General features: G+C 49.4%; 1 pseudogene across 1 annotated transcript; it reads right to left on the minus strand.

The window, feature by feature from the left end:
- Positions 1-16,585: 16,585 nt before the first annotated feature.
- Positions 16,586-19,463, minus strand: LOC311178700 (general transcription factor 3C polypeptide 6-like; annotated as a pseudogene). The gene is made up of 3 exons: positions 19,440-19,463; positions 16,914-17,186; positions 16,586-16,877 (listed from the first exon to the last, which is right to left on the minus strand). The product of its transcript is annotated as a general transcription factor 3C polypeptide 6-like (transcript).
- Between the last annotated feature and the right edge of the window lie 2,327 nt (positions 19,464-21,790).

Genomic DNA, 21,790 nt, shown 5'->3' on the forward strand with positions numbered 1-21,790 from the left:
CGGAGAGAGTATGCACATACTTTGTGGCCTCCTTTGAGCACTAAGGTCAGGAGGGTCTCCATTACCCCCTGAGTCAGTTTTTTAATGTTTGTTTAAGTCCTCTCAACCCTGCCCCTGGCACCCGGATGTATGACTCTGTTCTTCTGCTGTGCGGGATTGAGGTGGGAGGGCTTCGCAATCCCTCCCTACGGGAGATAACACCTCCATCATTGAAATGCTGTCTTCTTGGCAACAACAAGAGGCATTCACCAGGGTGAGTCTTCCTTGGCTCCTAGGAAGAGAGCGCTCTGCTTCCTTGCCTACCATTCCAGGGTGCAGACACATGATGTGTTGCCCCGCACCTGTCAGTTTTGCCCTTCAGCTAAGGCTTGTTGGGAGGATTCAAGGACAACTGAGTAAGCAGCACCCTGTAGTGTTTGGGAGGGGCCCCCATGGGAAACACAAGCGACCTCTACCATAGTTTGCAAAGATGATCCTTCCCCAAAAGGCTGCCTTTTGGAGAAGCCTGGTCTTGGGGCAGTGCAATGTAAAGGTGGACATCGGGGAGAAGCATCAGCAGAGGTGGATTGGCCTGGTGTTGGAAGATGCAGCCTCCCTTACCACACTGCATCGGCACCGAGGACAGCCTCTGAGTGGGGTCTGTTTCCTAGGTCTCCCCGTTATAGGTCACAGTGGCCCTGCTGTGCAAATTCTATGGGTCCTGTTTGGGCCTCCACACCGAGGTGAGCCACAGGCAGCCAGCTGATCCTTGGGTCCTGGTGTACCGGGGCTGACCTCCCTCATATCTCATGCCAGGACAGACTCTCTTCACCCTCCTCAGCCCTGAAGTCCCCTAAAGACAAACCCAGTCATTCCACAACCTGCCAGGAAACAGGGCAAACCGAAGGAAATGAAAGCCAACAGGATCAGAGTGCGGGAGGGTGACCAGGACTGGAACCCTGAGGTTCCTTTTCCAAATGCTCACTTAACCCAGGGAAGGAGCAGCCAATGATCAATCTTTAGGAACTGACAAAAACAAAAATAAAGCCTGTTCACGTCACTGTGGGTCATGGCTTTTGCTGAAACAGGTCACCGCTATTTGATAATGTGATGGAGGTTCTGGATCAGACTGTTGGGAGCCTGGAGAGGGTGTTGTTGGAGACATGTGTGAGTCCAAGATCCTCCCAGATAGATCTATCCCTGCCCCTCTGTCTCCCTGCTTTCTGAGGATTTTAAAATGAGTGTGCAATTTCATGCATGTGTGGGTCATGCGTGTGTATATCTTTGTGAATGTTTGCTCAACTTTGTCCATTTTTAACAGAATTTACTATTGAGTTGTAGAAATTCTTTTCCAGTCGTGTTCAGACTCATTTGACAAAATCTTGTGTGAGTTTTAGGTGTAGGTCTGCTGATTTGATGTACTTAAGTAATGCAAAATGCTTATCACCATGGGGCTAGCTAACCTCCATCCCAACACATAATTACCTATTTTTTTTTTTTTGTGGTGAGAAAATTCAAGATTTATTCTTTCAGCGATTTTCCTATTTATAACAGTAGCATTAACTATAATCACCTAAGCTGACATTTAGCCTTTCTACCACAAAAGGGCACTCTGAGAGCAGGTTTTATACCAGTTGGTGCAGGCTGCTGCAGGGATGTGATGCTATAGACCTGCAGCCTGTACAAATGTGGTATCATCTCTCTGGCTGCAGATGGAGGCTTTGCAGGTCACATGTGGTCACCTGGAGGGGTGAGGAGGCTGGAACAGTGGCATCCACCAAGATGCAAAAGAATTCACCCCAGATGGTCTATTTCCTTAGGATACAAACCTGGAAATGGGGCTGAGAGAGGTATAAAACAGATGAGGCAGAGGAGGAGGAACTGAAGGTAAAGAAACACCGGGACAGGCATCCCTAGGTCAACAGACCCTGACCAGATTGGTACAGAGAGGCGTGGGGTCTTGCCAGAGTCTGGCATCTGTGGTCAGTCGATGTGTCCCGGTTGGGGGGATGATAATCTACATCCCAGGAGAACAGGGCAGAGCTGAAGTGACACCTCACTTTCAGTTAGGTTAACTCGTGATTTGTGGTGAGATAGAGGTAGGGGTGGGGAATATATCTGTGAGGAGTGACAGACAGGTGTGTGTGTATGGGGGGCAAGGGGATAGTCATGGTCCACCCAGTGTCAACCTGGTTACCCCAGCAGTGAGGAAGAGGGAGAAACACCAGGGACAGCAGAAACACCGAGTCTGGAGCAGAAGACCTGGACACAAACTGTGGCCTTGGGGAGGAGCTGATTGGACCAGACAGAGTGAGGGAACATGTCCAGTTAGGACTGAGTGTCACGTACCCCAGGGGGTCAAATCTGGGAGACACCAATGGCAGTCCAATTCCAGAGCACACCACAGCGGTGGTGCAATCCCTGATCTCTAATCTGGGGACCCCAGGAGTGTCGAGGGCCAGCGTAGAGTGAGGAATGGACTGGCAGGAGGACAGAGGTAATGCCAGGACATTGGGACACAGAAAGGGCCAAATTCAGCCAATACCATGAGGGAATGTCTATGGCGCCTTGGAAGTCTCTAGAACCTCTGGTTCATTCTAGGACTTACAGTTAAAATAATTAACTATTTGTGGGCTGAGGCTGGGTGCTGTGGAAATCTATCTCCTTACTACAAGAACAGAGATGCAGGCTAGATGATAGGATGTGACAGATGATATAGGCTGTGACTGCAACTTGTGCTGCCTTTCTTCCTTGCTAAGACAATCCTGATTTTGCCCACATTTTGCTAAGCAAGGTGACTCTCCCCTGCTCAGGTTAAACCCAAAAGAGGCAAAGCCGAACCTTGGGGCCCTGTCAGCATGAAACCAACACTGGCGGGCATGGGCCTGGTGTGGCTAGTGCCCGTGTGCCCTGCTGGACCCTGGCCAGAGGTGGGAGCTCCTCCAAAGGACCCAAGCAGGGATGGCCTCTGCTGGGCTTGGCAGTGCGGTGCCAGAACCTGAAACAGGGCCTGGTGCCAAGGAGGTGCCAGAGAGTTGAGAGAAGCTGCCTTCTGCCTTTACATAGTTTCAGAACTATTTTTGTTCAGGTGGACACAGTAGGTTTCCTTCCTTTGGGGAGTCTTTGAGGCCCAGAGCATCTTCTCGGAGACAGAGATGATGAAGGATCTGCTGAGCGCCACAGGCCTGGGAGGTTTTCTCACCCAAAAGTCTGTGCTGTTGGTAGTTGTCTCATTCACTGAGCAGCTGTTCTGTCTAGGCAGGGCTTGATTCCCACCCCCGGATCAGCCAGTGACAGGGTGGAGGCTCCCCTCAGTAGATGCCATGAAGGGGGAGCAGGTGGGAATGGGAGAACATCACTTTTAAAGCCCCTGCACCTCTGAGACTTACAGGACTTAAAGGGTTTGGGCTTTAGATCTGGAGGCACATAGAAGTATCCACACTTCCAAGAGCAGTCACGGGTTGGCAGGGGCCACATTCACTCAGTGTCCCACGGAAATGCCCACCTGGTGCTCAGCTTTGATCACCCCCAAGCTTTTTAAAATCTCATGGATGTCCACAGACAAATTAAATTGGTCCTACACAGTCACTGCTAAGAACCCCAGGACCCTTAGATTCGAATGTTCAGAACTTTATTATTCTGAAGTCCACAACACGACCTCTCAGCTTCCCCATGACAAGGCCCCATTGTCATCTCTTATGGGCTGAGGCCGGGGGACCCCTGTGGCCCTGAAGCCCTTGCCTGCCATCTCTGGTACCTCTCATCAGGTGTGTGGCACTGCATGTGCACAGGATGGTGATGAATTTCATCTCGTCTGTCCCTTGCATCTTCTCACCTGCTGCGTACAGATCTTGGCATCGGGACACCCACAAGCCAGTGAAGGGGAGCAGGGAGGAAGAAGGACAGAGCCCAAGTCCCAGAGCTGGGGCTGAAGGGTTAGTTCCCATGCACCCTGCAGGTCAACTTGGCCTCTTCCAGGTGTTGTCTCTGATGGGGAGCTGCTGTCCTGGGGTGGTTAAATTCTTTTTTCTATCCTGAGTCAGGAACTGCTCTGGGGACCTCACTCCTCCATCTCTGGGTTTTTTCTCTGCACCCCCTGAGCATTCTGCCAGCAGAGCTTCAGAGAGCTGAATCCACACATTGGAGGCCCTGGGTCCCCAGGTTCGTGGCCCTTTTCTTGCCAAGATGGAGCTTCAGTGAACCCCACTCATTCCTGCTTTTGAGTCTTCCCAACATCCTCATTTTCCTCCACAGACACCAGAAGGTCAAGGCCTGCAGAAAGCTGAGCTGATTCTCAGCCTGGCATTGGAGAAAACCCCTGTGGGCAAAGGGATTGGGTGAAGCTTCCAGGAGTCTGTCCCCGAGTCCAAATGCAGAGGGTGGGGGGTACATGGTTAGCAGGGCTGGAGCGTGAGAGTAGAGCCTCACCTGTGCATCTTGGAGGGCCAGTCCGGGGTCCACAAAGCCATTCACATTATCCCTGCTGCCCTGGGAATAGAAAAGCAGGCTCTGCATGTAAAATGGTGCTCAGAGCAGTCTGGGAGCTGGGCAGGAAGACAGGCAGGGCTCTGCTAGCTGCAAGCTGGCTATGCTCTACCCACCTCAATCTTCTCATCTGTAAGATGAGAGGAAGGGCTACCTCATAGGGATCTGGGGGATTCAAGGAGCTTAGGTAAGCATGTACCTGGCATGAAGGACCTACTCAGTGAGGGAGTTCTCCTGAACTTCTGGGGTCCCTTATGTGGCTATGTCAGGAGAGGTGTAGGGGGCTCAGCCATGAGGACCCCCAACCACACTGAGGCATCACCTCTGAACCCAGGCCACTGGGGCTACCTTATCCCCAAGCAGCCCCTTCCCTTTCTCACCTCCCAGAATCTCTGACCAAGAACTGATCTCTTGGGTGGAGCTGTTGGGGTTGCCCAGACAAGGAACTCTGAAGATCTAGGGCTGATACCTGCATGAAGCACACCAGGATCCACTTCAGGTAGCTGCTTGTGCCTGCCTGAATGTCTTCCTCCAGGCTGGACCCGTATTCTGCAGGGGAACAGGATCATGCACCTTGGACCAGCTTTCATCCTCCTAGTACTGCTTCCCCCACGTTTCTCAATTAAAGTCTTCTAGGAAGGATGAGTCCTTGGCATGGGGAGTGGATGCAGTGCCCAGTTGTCTGAGTTGCAGAGGCTCTGTCACCTCTTGGTTGTTCAGAACTAGTACATGACAGGTACTGTCAATGCACTTGAAGCACCACAGTGGGCCAGGCTAGAGGGCCCAGCCAGGGGCTGCCCAACCAGTTTCTGTGTTCCAGTTGGTGAAGCCAGCACCCGCAGGCAGCTCTCCACCAGGCTTGCCATGTGGCACAGGGCAGGTCTGCTACCTTACACTGCAGACATCAGTGTAGCTGGCCTTGTCTGCCCCTGCCCCTCCCCCACTGCACTGAGGCCTGGCGGGTAGGCTTGTGTCACCCTCTGGGTCATCAGTGCCTGACTAGGAAGGAGCGAGCCTTTTCCACTGCTGACTTGGCCTGTGGTTCAGTGTTACCACACCCTCATGGGGCAGAGATTTAGTGGGTGCACACCCCTCTCCTCAGCAGCTTTGGGGGCTTAGAGAGTGAACTGAGTCATGTCTGATCTCGCCAACAGGCAAGAGACTTGGCATGCAGGAGGAGCTTAGCACCCATGTGTGGAAAACCCGAGGGAGGGTCCCTGCCAATGTGGCCCGGTGCATTGCCTGTCCCTTGGCCCCTGCTAGGCCACCAGAACTTGTGGTCATTCCCAAGTGAACCTTGAAGTCAGGCCTCTTACCCTCCTCATATGTCTTCGTTATCTCCCACAGCTGGTTTTTGGTCCTCAAAGCCAGAATTTCGATGATGATACCCTCTTTGGTTCCTAAGCCCTGGGCATAAAAACTTATGTATTCTGCAAAGCATTCCTGTGCCATTCAGCTCCCTCCACACCCTCTTGGTCAAGAGGCCTGAGCCCCAGGAAGAACTGGCACTGCTCAGCTCCACTCTGCTGGGGCCATGGTGGAGGTGGTGACTGGGCAATCCCACTGTGGGCAAGCGGTGTGATGGGAAACCTCCATCCCAGCTCTGCCCTTCACAGCGGGGATCTCCATGGTTCACTCCACCCAGGGATCCCAGAGCTCCCAGTGCAGGCTTTTGGGAAAGGAGTCGGGTCCTCATAACATGTGGCCCTGCCCACCCCACCTGCTCCGTTACCTTCACGGCATCATGTATCTCCTTGGCTTCGTAGCTATATGGTGGGCACATGAGGGCCATGATGAATCTCTTGAATTTACCACTCAGCTCCCACCTGAAGGTCTTGGTGAGGCCCTAATACAGGAATCAGGAGGAGTGAGGATCTGTATGCTGCAACCACCTGAGTTGGTGGGGCCCGGAGACCTTAGCTGGGTTCCCGAGTGGGCTCTGCCATGCACTGGTGCTGGCTGTGGCTTCCTGGGCCAGCCACTTGGCCTTACTAAGCATCATCACCTTCCTGTCAAGTAGGGAGAACACGCTCCTTCTTTATACCAGCCTGGTTGCTGAGGGGCTCGTGGGGACATGTGTGGTTCCACATAGCTCTCAGAGCCTCCCTGGGCACATCCAAAGCCTGGGGTACATGTCCACCATTGATCCCCATCAAATCCCTGTCATTTGGCAAATGCACTTTGGTTTCTCCCACAGAATGTTTGGGGTTTATCACTCATCTTCCTCCCTTAAATGTCTAAATGAGTGATGTGCCATGGCAGAGGGTCTGGTATGTGCTCCTTTGCCTGTATTTATTCCTGGGTTTACCTGGCACCCCCAAAGCTTGGCTCTCTCCTGGGGCTGGAGAAGGAGAGTGGGGAGATCAAGGGTCCAGGCTGCATGGTGGGCAAATGAAGCCCACACAAGAGTCAGTTTTCTGGGCCCTCAGTCCTGACTTTCTCCACCACCACGCAAAGGATGGTTCCTCAGGTGGGAGGGCACAGGTAGCTCCAATAGGAGGACTGTGTGCCCAGGCCAGACAGGAAGCCCCACCTGCATCTCCAGGAGTGGGAAAGTGAAGGCACTTCTGGTCTGAGAACAGGATGATATCCCAGAGGCAGGGAAAGAGCTCCTGGATGGGGCGGTGCAGTGAAGGTGCAGGAGCACAGAGAGAAAATGGACAGAGAGGCTTGTAGGTAATAGAAGACGCAGAGGGTGTCTGCGGACAGACATAAGTAAGTTTTCCACTAAAACACAAGAGAACTAGTTTATTTTGGAGCAGAAGGAGCTACGGGGGTTTTGGTGCTGAAGGTAATCGGGAATCAGCAGCAATGGTTTATTGGGGTTCAGGGCACCACACATTGATTTCTGGTTGTCTTTGGAAGATCCTGTCTGTGCTTAGTTTTCCCTCCTGCAACCTTCTTGGGTCCTTTTTGTGGAAGTTCCTGAGACTGGGGAGATGTCCCTGGGGCGGTGGGAGCTTGGGAGATGAAGGGGGCACTGCAGGGTATGAGGGAAAGTGGGAATGGCTCAGCCTCCCACAGGAGGAGGCTTTGTGGGGTTGGGCAGGACTATGGGGGCCCTGCATCCTGAGCAGGGCTGTGACTGGGGCCAGGCACTGGGAGGTGCCAGCTGTGCAGGGAATCTGCTTGACAAGTGAGGAAGGTCAGGACACCGAGACCCCACCGGCCTGCATGTGAGGAGTTGCTGGTTTCCTTCTGGCTCTCCCGGACTACCATGTCTCCTCTACAGAGAGGCCCTCAGTTAATAAAGTGGCACCAGTGAGACCACAGCTTGCAGGAAGAAGCCTCAAAAAGTCTCCTGCCCCTGCCCCTGCCCTGGGGTGTGGACCCTGGATTAGGCCGGGGCTATCCTGGCCAAGATCACTTGAGGGCAGGCTATAGTCCAGATCATCCCTGCTTCCTTCAGCACCTTGGGCAGCAAACATCCCACCCAATGCTACTAGAATAATGAGCAAGTGAGGGTTGCAGGGAGCTGAAAAGGCTGCCTTGAGAGCATGAACATGAGGTTGAGAAGGTGGGTGAGATTTGCGCTCCCATGTCCTCTTCCTGCCCTGTCTGCATTGTATGTTGTTGGCTCCTTCTCACAAACTGTGACAAGGCGAAGATCAGGAGCCCTTGCTGTTGGGTGGGTTGTCCTGGGGATTATGAGGTTCCCCAGTTAAAGTAGTCCCTGCGCTAGGGAAGAGTGTCAGCCAGGTGCCCGAGATGGCAGAGAAGGAGGAGGGGATAGTGGTTTGGGAGAAGGGCAGGGGAGTGGCAGGCATCCTCTCTGGCTCCCTGAGGGCTGCAGACCATAGACTGGGCCGGGTGGGCACTGGCAGAGGGTGGGGAGGGTCTGGTCTTCCAGCACAGAGCTGGGCGCCCCATTGTGGGTCTGATGCTCATAACACGAGCTTGTGTGGGAGGCTGTGAGCTGGAAAAATGTCTGGTTTCCTCCACCCATTTTCAGGAGTGATGGATTAACTGTAGGGTTTCAGCTTTCTAGAAAGTAGGAAGATCAAGTACACACAATATCCCAAAAGGTGATTTTGGGATCCCCAACTCTCCAAGTACTCTGTCATTTTTCCAGGTTTAAACAGAACATCTCCAGAGTCCAGAAAGGGGGCTATAACTTCCATGAGTGACAGCGTGATGGTGAAGGTGGTACGTGATGGCCGTGCTGTCAAGTGAAGGGTGAAACAGAAAGCTCATCATATGTTTGTTCTGTTAGCACTTATGTTTTAAGATGGAATTTTAATTTGGGCCAGTAAATAAAAAAGTTCTCAGCTCCATCTCCTGGAACAATGCACTACTCTGTGACATAAACCAAACCAAACTTTGGCCAGGACCTCACAGTGCATGAAGAGTGTCAGGAGGAGAGTAGGGGGTCACTGCTGGTTCATGCTATGCACCTGTCTTTGCTCATGAAGGGAGTCTCTGAATGGGGTCAAATTGAAAGTGCTGAGCTCTCCCTTCCCCACATAATCCTAGCACCTTCTATGTGGCCTCCATTTTAAGTTGGCTTATTTCTCTGAAGTCCCTTGCGCCTGGGGTTTAAACAGCTGGGGAGATGAGCTGGCAGGAAGGGAACAGCCCATGAGGGCCAGATCCTCTCTCTCCCTCTCCTGTGTTGGCCAAGGGAGAGGCCGCCTGTCACTTGTCAGAGGGGTTGGGGTGGGGTCGAAAAGGAGCAGCAACTCCAGGTATAAATGCTTTCAAGGCTAAAAGTCATGTGCTTAGTGTATCCCTGCAAATCCATCCACATGACTTACACAAACCATGGCAGAAATTCTTTTTTTTTTTTTAAAGATTTATTTATTTATTTACACAAGCACTGGGTACAGTCAAAAGCGTGGGAGGGTGAGAGAATTCACCAGAGCCAGAGCGGAGAGCAGAAAAAGCAGACCGACGAAGTGCACTGTTGAGGGGAGCAGAGGATGGCGGGAGAGGTCTGTGCACCATTTTGTACCCTCGCCCAGCAGCCAGGGATCGAACCGGTGCTGCAGAGGCTGCGGGCAGCCCAGCGCTCAACCCAGCGCTCAACCGCTGCGCCACCGGGGAGGCCCAGAAATTCTTTGATTCAAACATGGGCAAAGTTATTTACCACTAACCATCCACCTGCTCAATACAGAATAAAAACCCAAACCTGACATATTTCTTCCTTTACCTGTCTGAGAGAAATTGAACTGAAACATAAATATAGCATTTCAAGGATATTGGGGTGAGGCAGACAGCAGTTTAGAAAACTATCAGTGTGCCTCTGGGACAGCTCACTGTGGTTCACTTGGGGTACCCGCCGTCCAGGGCTCATGGTTTCCTCATGGGGTTCCTTGGGTGGTGTGGCTGCAGGTAAGGCAGTGCCCGGATGCCCTGTGCTGGGCAGAGCACCAAGACACTTGGCTAAATCACTGTCAGGATACATGGTGGCAAATAGGGGAGATTCTCTTTCTCTTAGAGAAATGGAGAGAATCCTCAAAAATCCTACTGGGCTTAAGGGCAGTTTGGCATTTTTTTTTTTTTAAGATTTATCTTTTTTCTTTATACAAGAGCTGGGGTACAGGCCAGAGTCGTGAGAGGGTTCACCAGAGTCAGAGCAGGGAGCAGAACAGGCAGACAGACCGAAGGCCCTGCTGAGGGGGCAGCGGGCGAGACGGGATATTCTGCCTCGCCATGTGGGATTCTCCCTGGCCAATTGGGAATCGAACTAGTGCAGGTCTGTGGGAAGAGAAGAGAGAGGTCAGTGAGAAGCCACTGGAATTGGGAACAAAACTTGTGGTTTCCTTGGCTCTGGGGCTGGACCCGCAGGCTGGACCTCTGAGGACTCCCTTCCTCTGCCTGAGTGTCCTCCTGCCTGGGCTCCTGTCTGAGACTGTTCAGGAGTCGGGGTGAGCCCAACCTTCCCAGCCCCAGGCTCGGACGCTGAACTCCTTTCGCTCGGATGTTGATTATATCTGCTTCCCCTGCTTGGGAGCCTGGAGAACAAGGACATGTTCTGACTAAATGAAGGCCCCAGAGTTCCCCAGGCTTCCAGGTGTGTGCTGAGGGGTGTGTCTCCATCACAGCCAAGAGGGGCTCAGCATGGGGGGCAGCAGCTGACCCATGGCCCTGGTGCTGGGTGTGATGGAGGCACAAAGCCTCCCCAACTGACTCCGGGCTTTTTATTTAAATTTTGAAGTGCTGGGTAATGTTCTAGATTTGTCTACTGACATCCTTGAGTTGAAAATGAAGGAAAACTCATGGTCCCTGTCTAGAATCAGCTGGGAGGCTCCTGGGCACCACGTTCCTGTCTTAGACTTTCTTCGTGACAGATGCCTGGACCCACAGTCCCAGAGGGCAGCTGTCAAGTGCAAAAAGCAAAAGGCCTTGTCCTTGCGGCGCATCCCCGTGCCCTGCTTAACTTGCGCTTGGGCTGACACCACATCCTTGGGCACCGGTTGGGCTTTTGAAAAAAGTTGCCCATGATCTGCATGCCCAATGATTCCAGTTTGTCCTGCAAAGCAGAGGAGCCTGTAAGGAAGCTCTGAGCTGGCTGCTGCTCCAGCGGGACAGTGTCCCCTTCGGTTCCCAAAGTCACCGGAGCTTTGTCTCCACCAACTCCCTGGGATAGGATTAAGGCCTCTACTTGTGGCAAGAGGCATGTTTTGGGGGGTGAGGGTGTGAGTCAGGGATTGTTTAGGGATCAGAACAAATTAGTGCTTTCTGAGGACAAGGCAGGAGCTACTAGCAGAGTTAAAGTACAAGGCTGGAGGAGATATGTGGTGTCTTGGATGGGAACATGAGTTGCCCGCGGGGTACCTGGGAAGGAGCTAGAAGGAAAGGAGGAGGAGGCCTGGCCCCCTGAGGCCCACCAGGGAAGGCAGAGAAGAAGCTCCATGCCCTGTCAGTGTGTAGGGTCCTGCTGACGGAGGGTGGAGAGAAGAGGCGGCTCAGGACAGACCGAGAGTGACCTGGATCCCGGGTGGGGGACCCTAGGGGAGCTCTGAACCCTGCGCTCAAGCTCTGTCCTGGTGCTTTCAGAGGGGGAACCATGTCCTGTGAATAGGAAGGAGCCCTTGTTCAGGGCTTCCTCCTCTCTGGAAGGTGTGTTGGGCACCGCTGTGTTGCACACTGAGAGGAAGGCAGTGCTGGCTGTCCTGGTGCCATAGAAGCTCCTGGAGGAAGCCATGGCCCGACAAGGATGGAGCAGGACCAGGAGGAGGGGTAAAGCCAGGCAGAAATTTTGGGCTCTTTCTTCCTCCACACCAGCCATCTAGACTCTTCTGTGCTGGGGCCCCAGTGTGGGATGTGTCTCAGCAGGGCGGGCCCAGCTCTTCCTGGGGAAGGACATTCCCTTCAGGACCCTCCTCCATGGGACCCTGGTCACCCCGGCTGAGGGCAGGAGGACAAGGCAGCAGCTCCTTGCCTCCCTCTGCTGAGCCGGCTTCTGGGGGTGGCAGGTGCACCAGCATTTCCACTTAATGGGAACTTGACTCAGAAATTCCTTCTTTTATTTTCTGACCATCATGAACCTTGTGATTTTGTTGTAATTCACACCTACTGCCCAGGGAGCCCAAGACATTGTTCGGGCTGTTGAGAATCACTGTGTAGTCACCGATTCCATAAACGTGGGTCCAGGGAGTGGAGATCCTGGTACTGGAGTAAAGTGAGCAAATCTCAGTGCCCTGAACACTCATCTTCATCCAAGCCGCACTTTCTGGGCCTAACCTCTTTGTTACTCTCCGTCTGAGCCCCAACCTGGGCCACAGCATCCTCCCCAACGGTGGGGAGGGTGTTTTAGGTTGCTGTCTGCACCACTAGGGACCACCACCATGGGGCATGTTGGTACACACGGTTGCTAGGAAGAGAAAGCTCTTGTGTGGCACTTCTGGGGTGCAGACACACAATGTGTCGCCCTAGCACCTATCAACTTCCGGCCCCTCAGCTAAGCCTTTTTGGGAGGATTCAAAGATAACTGAGTAAGAGCACCCTGTACTGTAAGGGAGGCCTTCCGTGGGAAGCACAAGCAACCTCTACATAATTTGCAAGGATGATCCTTCCCCAAAAGATTAGCAAATTCTCTTCCACCCCTGTGTTCCTTAGGGCTGCCTTTTGAAGAAGCCTGGTCTTGGGGCAGTGCAATATAAAGGTGGACATCAGGGAGGAGCATCAGCAGTGGCGGATTTGCCTGGTGTTGGCAGATGCAGCCTTCCTGACCACACTGCAGCAGCACCAAGGCCAGCCTCTGAGTGGGGCCTGCTTCTTAGGTCTCCCCATTACAGGTCACAGGGCCCTGTTGTGCAAATTTATGTGTTCTAATTAGGATCCCACCCTGGGTGAGCCACAGCCAGCTCAGCTGACCCTTAGCCCTGGTTTACCTGTGCTGGCCTCCATCACAGCCAATGCCAGGTAAAGCTCCCTCCACTCTCCTCAGCCCTGAAGCCCCCAAAAGACAAACCCAGTCAATCCACAACCTGCCAGGAGACAGGGCAAACCCAAGGAAATGAAACCCCACAGGATCAGAATGCGGGAGGGTGACCAGGACTGGAACCCTGAGGTTCCTTTTCCAAATGCTCACTTAAGCCAGGGAAGGAGCAGCCAATGATCAATCTTTGGGAACTGACAAAAACATAAACAAGGCCAGTTCACGTCTCTGTGGGTCATGGCTCTTGCTGAAACAGGCCACTGCTGTTTGGTAATGTGATGGAGGTTCTGACAGTTGGCAGCATGGAGAGGGTATTGTCTGATGCCATTTTGTGAGTCCCAGGTCCTTCCAGGTGTCCTCCTCTGCCCCTCTGTCACCCTCTTTTCTGCCAGCTCTCTTTGTCCAGGTCGGTGGAGATGGCGGCGTGGGGAGTAGAAATATCCCACAGCTCTGGACGCCTCTTTGTGAAGTTCTGTGTGGGCCAAAGAAACAAAAACACAACTTGGGCCTCCCCGGTGGTGTAGCGGGTTGAGCGCCGTGCTGTGAAGCTCTCCGCAGCCTCTGCAGTGCTGGTTTGATCCCGGCCGGCAGGTGAGAATTCCACATGGCGCAGCAGACCTCTCCTGTCGCGCCCGCTGCTCCCCTCAGCAGTGTATTTCTTTGATCTGCCTGTTCTGCTCCCTGCTTTGTCTCTGGTGTATCTTCTCACACTCCCACCCTTCTGGTCTGTACCCCAGCTCTTGTATAAAAATAAATAAATCTTAAAAAACAAAAAACAAAAAACAAACACAACTCACCACCAGCTCCTTGTTCTAGAAAGTGAAAGAGACATACACAGGATGAAAGGGCTTTGCAGGTCTCTGGCTGGTCCACACAGGCAGGAGGGGACTCTGCTCGGCGGGAGTGAGTGAGAACATGGTTTGGGTGTCACTGTGGGTGCCCACCCCAGTGGGTCAGCGGCCAGCAGGCTGCATGTCCCTGAGACCTGACTCCTCATTTATCTGAGGGGATGTGGTACCTTCCAGGCTCCGCTCGCTCCTGGCTGCTGCTGTGCCTTCCCCTCTGCTTCTCCCTCTCTCTCCATCCAGCAGTGTCCTTGTCACCATGCTCTGCCCCCCCCAACCCCCCCACCCCCGCTTCTGGGCCGGGCTGTTCTCTGTATTGCTCTGCTTTATCAGGACACATGGTCCCCAGAATATGGCATTGTGTGGTCCACTTCATGCCCACCCAGGCACCAACACCTGCCTAGATCCCAGTAGCTGCTGTGGCAGGCTGGCAGCTGCTTCTTTGCTGTCCCTGTGTGCCCAGTATGGGTAGCACCCCTTGCGCTCAGAAAGAAGATGGACGGAGGTGGAAGCAGCACTGGGGATGTGCAGACACCACACAGGTCTCTAAAGCTCAGCTGCCCAGAGGTTGGGTATCCTGCTATTCTGTGGCCCCCTGCACAGCCCCTGCTTGTTCCCTCAAGAGCAGCTTCCTCCTCCCAGCCTCTTGTCTACCTGAGTGCTCAGAGCCTGGGGGCCATGAGGCAGCCCTGCCCAGAATTTTGGGCCTTTCTTCCCAGGGACCAGGGACCTTTCTTCCCAGGGACCTTCCTGCTTATATACTCTCTGCACTGGGCCCCGTTGGCCTGACAACATGGGTGGGGCTACGCCAACCAACGGCCAAAACAGTTACACAAGAACTTTCAGTTGGTCCCACCAGCTAGACTCACTGGGCACATGGCTTGACCGGAGTCTGTTAAACTACCGCAATGAAAGCCCAGGTATCCTCTCTGAATCCGGGTGGCATTACCTGCCACGCAGAACTTCAGTGCCATTTCCAGCCCTCATGGAAATGCTGGGCCTGAGGGGGTCTCAGCTCGGCAGATGAATAAACATGAATTAATTCTGATGCAGGAGAAAAATCAAATGCCAAATTCCACTTAGGGCAAGTTTTCCAGAGTGATCTTCTAGGATGCTTGTTTCAAAGGCCAACTCCCAGCACCCCCACCTTCCTCTAGGGATGAGCCTGGACAATGAGTGTTTAAGCAAGCCTCCCAGGTGACTGTACATTTGGAGGATCACAGATTTAAGGGATGAGGTTGCTGGAATAATTAGAAAACTATAATATTTGCAAAATTTTTAAAATCAACTTTGAGCTAATTTACGTATACTAAAATATGCCTGTTGAAAATATATAGTTTGAAGACTTTTTGGTACATGTCAGTGCTTTATAACCATTATCATAATCCATGTAAAGGACATTATCCTCATGAACATTTGCAGTCAATCCCATCACCTACCTGAGGCCAGCCCCACCGACCTGCTTCTGCTGTAATGAATTTGCTTTAGGTTTTCTAGAGCTCCATATAAGTAGAATTATACATTACATCCTTTTTTGTCTGGCTTCTTTTGCTTGGTGTAATGTTTTTAAGATTCACTCTGTCATTGGATTAATCAGTAGTCAGTTCCTTGTTATTGCTGAGCGATAATGCATTAATTGGATCTATAAGACTTTATTTTTCCATTTACTTGTGTTGGTTTGGATTGTTCCAGATTTGGGCTATTTTGAGTAAAGTTGTTATAAATATTCCACAATCCATTCAGAATTAATTTTTGTGTATGGTATGAGGTGAGCACTGAATGGTTTTCTTTTTAAACTTCTTCCCCCCCAAAATGGGACTCTAGTTGTTCAAAGCACCGTTGGAAAAGTCCCCTTCCCCCCTTTAATTTATCTTGACACCTTTGCAAATCAGTCAGTCATATCATACATGTAATGGGGTCCATTCCATCAATCTTCATAGCTACCCTTAGCCAGTTCCCCACTCTGCTGATTCCTATAGCTTTATAGTAAAACTTCAAAGTAGGTTGTCTGAGTCCTCCAAATTCATCAGCTGTTTGCGTTTCCATGTATAATTTTTGTGTCAGTTTATAAATTTCTCCAAAAAGCTTGTGGGGATTTTAATAGGAATTTCATTGAATTTATAGATCTAATTGGGGTAATTGACATAATTTTGTTGAGACTCAATTATGTTGAGTTTTTTAGTCCATAAACATGGTTTATCTATTCAAGCCTTTTTATATTTCAGGGATGTTTTATAGGTTTTCAGTATACAGATTTTAATTTATTCTAAATATTTTGGTTTTTTTTTTTGACTGCTGGTATGTCCATGTTCCAATTGTATGCCAGTGGTATATATTTCATAAGGAAATACAGTTCACTTTTGGGTATTGACCCATATGCTGCAACTCTGTCAAATTCTTGTTCTAGTAGCTTGGTGAGATAATCTTAAGGATTATCTACCCAAATGATTGTGTCACTGGCAAAGAAAACAATTGTACAGCTTCCTTTCCTATCTTTGTTTTTCTCTCTTCTTGTCTTATTTTAATGAATAGTCAGTAAAATACTGAGTTCCATTGATGGGGACGGTCTCCTGATTTTAGGGGAGAATGCATTTACTCCTTTGTTCTATGTGATGGTGATTGTGGAGTTTTTGTAACATTTCACATACCCACACTACAATGATCTGAACCAGGAGATTAACATAGATTCAATATTATTATTTTTTTCAAAGTTACAATCATTTTATACAAAAATTCTAAAAATCAAAAGTTCACAGCTTTGAGAAACATTTCACCTAGGAGTGATTGCTAAGGCAGTATCCTGAGATTCCATAAAAACAGAACCTTCCATCTCAAGAGAAGGAACAGGAATAAGAGGAGCAGAATTCTCCAATTCCAAGTGTGATGGATTCTCTCATTCAGAACTTAGGTTTAAATTTTCTTTCATTTGAATCTCTTGCTCTTCCAATTCTAAGGTTTATCTGATGCTGAAGGAACAGCTTCTTTATTTTCATTTTCATGCAGAAAGCTACAAATCATATTGAGTCTATAGGAGAAATCATTGTCCTTTATTTGCAGCCATTCCACACCACCTATATTTTCTTCTCCTTCCTTCTTCTATGTAAGTAGAGTTCTTGTCATGCTGAGCTTCTTCATCGTATGACATTTATATTTTAGCACTGTTTTATTATTGCCTTCTGCATCCACTAATGTATGACCTCGAGAGTGTTACTACTGTTCACCTCTCTGTGCTTCAGTTTCTTCAAATATAAAAAAATAATGGTATCTCTCATGTTCAACATTTTATTCAAATATAACACAGGTCCCAAGAGTGTCTTCATATTCCCCATCAAAGACATAGCTGTCCACTTGCAGAATAGGCCTCTCAGTGTCAATACCCAAAACTTGCATTTATTTTCACATTTTGAAAGAAAATCTGAATCAATAATTCCTGACAATTTCACCAGAACCAACTGCTCTGCCTCCTCTTCATCCCCTTCCTCGTCTTCCCAACTCTACTCCGCGGCCACCGCCATGATTCTAGATTCAATATTATTAATGAATCTACAGACCTCAAATTTCACAGGTTGCCCCTTTAATGCTATTTTTCTAGTTTAGGATCCCATTTTGCATTTCATAGTCAAGTTTCCTAAGTCTCCTCCAACTTAAGACAGCACATGACTTTGATGCTTTTGTAAAATGTTGTTTTGCAGTGTTCCTCAACTTAGCCTGTTTGATATTTTCTCATGATTGGGTTGAGTTATGCGATTTTAGCAAGAATACACAGAAGTCATGTTGTGCCCTAGGGCATTTTATCAAGTAGAACAAAAAGTCAATATGTCTTATTGTTGTTAAATATTAGTCATTTATGTTGTTAAATTTTAGTCATTGCTTAAGAGGTAGGTTTATGGATAAACTATAGGATGCTCAGTTAAGTGTGAATTTTAGATAAATAACACTTTAGACAAAGTATGTCCCAAATATTGCATGGGGCATGCTTATCCTAAAACTTATTTGTTGCTTATCTGCAATTAAAATTTAATTGGGTATCATGTATTTTTATTTGCTAAATATAGATGCACTAATCATGGTTGCCCTTGAGGATACAGCTGATTTTCTGTGGCATCACCTTGCCCTTGCTGAAGATTGGTGTTGGGACGAGGTTTGTGTCTATGACAGATTCTCTCTGCCCAGGATTGAAAACTACTTTCAACAACCTTCTCAAATAAGTTCCCAAAGAAACTTTTCACAACTCTCTGTAAAGTCTTGGTGGTCCCATAGCTCAGCTTAAAATCTGTTGTGGGAAGATTTACCTGGTTTAGGAGAGAGCTACTAATGACCTGTTTGACATAGAAAAAGATGCATGGAGCCCTTGTGCATGTTGGTGGGCTCAACAGTGTACTCGAGTAGATATCTGTTCAGAGCTCCAGGTAGCATGCATACACAAGGGTCACCGACACCCTGCACCCGGGGAAAAAGAAACAGTAGGGGTAGTGTGTGTGTGTGTGTGTGTGTGTGTGTGTGTGTGTGTGTATGAGAGGGAGAGAGAGAGAGAGAGTGAGTGAGCGAGAGAGAGATGGGGAGAGAGAGAGAGTGAGAGTGAAGAAAATGCTGCTTCTCCCTTTAGCAGTCAAAGAATGAACCAATTTGCACAAGTTGCTTGGGAGCAGAGATGGGGTGTCTCCTGTATGTAAAGGCACTAAGACCATATGCTTAGTCTTTCCCCCAAATTTACTGGTCGGGGGACCTGGTGAAGTAGATTTGCATGACCTTTCCTATTGCATCCTAGTAGGAAAGAACCCCAATGGATCCAAAAAGAAGCCATTAGGAAGGAAAGACCAGTCGGAGTGATTGTTCTAGAACAAAATACGGGCAGAAGTCCTATTGGATTCAGTGCTCCCCACGACCAGAACGATTTGAAGAGCAATATCTAAGCACATGGGTAAGAACTACAGAAGTGGCGAAGCCTCAGAACCCTAGAGTGGGACTTCACTGTAACCTGGACAGGAACCCTGACCAATAAGAGCATCCTGCCAACATGCCACTTGAAACAACTTTGCAGGAGTGGCTTTCAATAGTGACATCTTGTGGCAGCAACTACCAATGGCAACAGAGGACTGAACTTTTTCTTTGTCCGCCTGGTGCCAGGAAGCAGGACTGAAGGAGTAGGATTCTTGGGAAAAGAATTCTTGCTCTGCATTGGCAGAGCAGCAGGGAGATGCTGGACTCCCTTTACATAAGAGTAGGTGGGTGCTTAGGCAATACTGAGGGGTTCAAATACTTTTCTGCCACATTCTGTTCCACATTGCCAATTTATTGCGTCTCTTCTTGATCTTCATCTGCAATATAATAATATCTATCTACTAATACTGTTGTGAGGGTCAAACAAGTTATGTTACAATAGGGCCTGACACATAATAAGAATTGAGTAAATAGTGGAGGATAGATTAAAAAATAAGACAATATTGGCACTTTAGTTTGCTGATCACCTGAGCTCACAGGTAGATATTGTGATTCTTGCTTGCTAATTATGTGACCAGGGTCTCAGAGAATGTACATGCTTTGCTTCGGAGTAGATGGATGTGATTTCAAGGGGCTTTTGATCTGACTTGCATTTCCCAGAAGCTTAAAATTAACCTAACTAAAAGCCCTGGTCTCCATGATGCTTCAATCCATCAGTCAGATCCAGAGTTTTTAAGACAGATGAACCTGAAGCCCCCGAGACTCCCTAGGAGTAAAAAATGCCTTTAGATGACCTCTGATTTTACCTTCGAATCCATTTCCTCTTCCATCTTTAGTGAGTCTGCCTTGGTTTAACCATTTCTTGCCTGGATGCTGAAGTCCCCCTCTTACCAGTTTCCCTTCTCCTTTCTTCCCTTCAGTCTACCCTCCATGTACCCCAAAGGGTGATTTTTCTAAAACATACCTCCACTTCAGAACTTCCGGGGTCTCCCCGCTCCTTTGAGGCTGTGTAGACTGCTCAGCTGTGTGCAGTTGGACCCGAGCCTTAGGGCTCTTCTCCTGCTCTCCTAGAAGCGAGGTTCTCGGTTCTTTCTGTTCCCAAAGCATCGAGAGGCTTCCACGCCACCTCTCAGCATGTTGAAGTGCAACTGTGAGATAAGGGAGCTGGGGCTCCCTTAGGGTTCAGAGGTGGTCCTGTCTTCAGTTCAGGCTAAAGCAACTCCTCATTGCCAAGGGGCATATGAAACAAATGGGAAGAAAAATCGCCATTACACTATATTGAGGTGTCATTTCTTTATTAAGAAACCTGAAACACTGCTATTTGGCTATACTTAAGAATTAACATGAGCAAAAAAATTCTCTTTTAATGAGAAAAAAAATATTGTCAAAATTTATTGACGTTATCTTGTGGTGATATCAATGATGATCGCCTCAAGCCAGGACTGAGGTCCCAAAGGGCAGGTCAGAGCTGCAGCTTGTCCTGCCGGGGTGGGCATCAGCAACACAGCGATTCCTCGGGCCGTTTTTTTTTCTTCTTTCTAGGTGAAAAGAGTTTAATCAAGAAACACTATTTTCATACTTTTATAAGTCAGATTTTTAGATAATGGTGTTTTGAATTCAGTAGCTATTTTGCAATAGGTAAAATAATTTGAAATGTTCTTACCATTCAAGTCTTTAGAAATAAAAATTTTGAATCACATGTATGTGTCAAACCTAGAAGGACGCTACATCAGAGCTCTCCTGAGCCTCAGATCCACACATGCCACGGCTGCACAATGAACTGTAACAAAACTCGTGTGTGTGTGTGTGTGTGTGTGTGTGTGTGTGTGTGTGTGTATGAGACTGTCTATAAAACTAACCCAGTGAATACAATTCTTAGAGGCCGCAGACAACTCAGGTCAGTACAGACTGGGACAGCCAGGCAGAGCAAGGGAAGGCTAGTTCACAGCTGCTCTTCTGCCCTAGCCTGTGGTGAGGGGTGGGGGGTGGGGACGATGGGGCAGGTGACTCAGTGCTGTTCAAACCAGACGGGATGGCTTTCCTGTCCAGGATTGTCTCTCCCAGCCACATGAGATACATGTTTGTTTCAAGTCCACTTAGGCCTTATATTTTGAAAAGATGATTTTATAGGGTTTTTTATTTTTAATTAATTTATTTTTTTATTTTTATTTTTGAAAGATTTATTTATTTATTTATACAGGCACTGGGTACAGTCAGAAGCGCGGGAGGTTGAGAGAATTTACCAGAGCCAGAGCGGGGAGCAGAGCAGGCAGAAGGACCGAAGTACACTGCTGAGGGGAGCAGCGGGCGGCAGGAGAGGTCTGCGCGCTATGTGGGACCCTCTTCCAGTGGCCTGGGAGGAGCCGGGGTTTGAACCTGCGCTGCAGGGGCTGCGGGCAGGTTCGCAACCCAGCGCTTAATCGCTGCGCCACCAAAAATAGGGGAGGCCCTATTTTTAATTTATTTATGGTATTTTCTTTTTACATCATTGATCATTTTCCAACAATATTTGCTTCCCCCACCCCTTCAGGTTTAGTCCCATAGAATTTCCTTCCCCAATGCACCCGTGCACCATCACCTCAGTCCCTGTGCTCCTCCCTCCCACCCTCTCACCCCTCTCCCTCCTCCGCCCCTGCAGGATGTCTCTAATTTATAGTTGTCTGCTTTCGCTTTGTTGTGTTTTGTACTGTTGTTGTTTTGTTTTTTTTTTACACTGATGTCTTATTTGGTTCCCCTCCATTCCTGTGATAAGTGATGATTTTCCAGTTTTACTGAGAAATAATTGACATACACGGCTGTACATGTTTAAGGCGTGTGATGGTTTGATTTACAGATATTGTGATCCTCACTTCCTGGCATGGATGGTGGTTCTACTGCAGAGGGTTTGGTGTTTCCAAGCCGAATACCTGGATTCAGCCCTCACTGAGCTGCACTAGCCGCTTGACTGCACGACATCTTCAGCCTCTCTGGGACCAAGTTTACCGATACGTGAAACGGGGATCATAAGAGCACCTCTCATAGTGCCGCTGTGAGGAGTTTCTATCTCATCAGGTGCATCAAGTGCGGCAAGCAGTAAGCACGACACACGCGTCAGCCTGTCCTCTGGGCAAGCGCGGTGGGGGCAGCCACCAGGAAGGAAGAAGTGCCTGCCTTCCCC

This window comes from Talpa europaea, assembly GCF_964194135.1.
Source record: "Talpa europaea genome assembly, chromosome: 10".
NCBI lineage: Eukaryota > Metazoa > Chordata > Mammalia > Eulipotyphla > Talpidae > Talpa > Talpa europaea.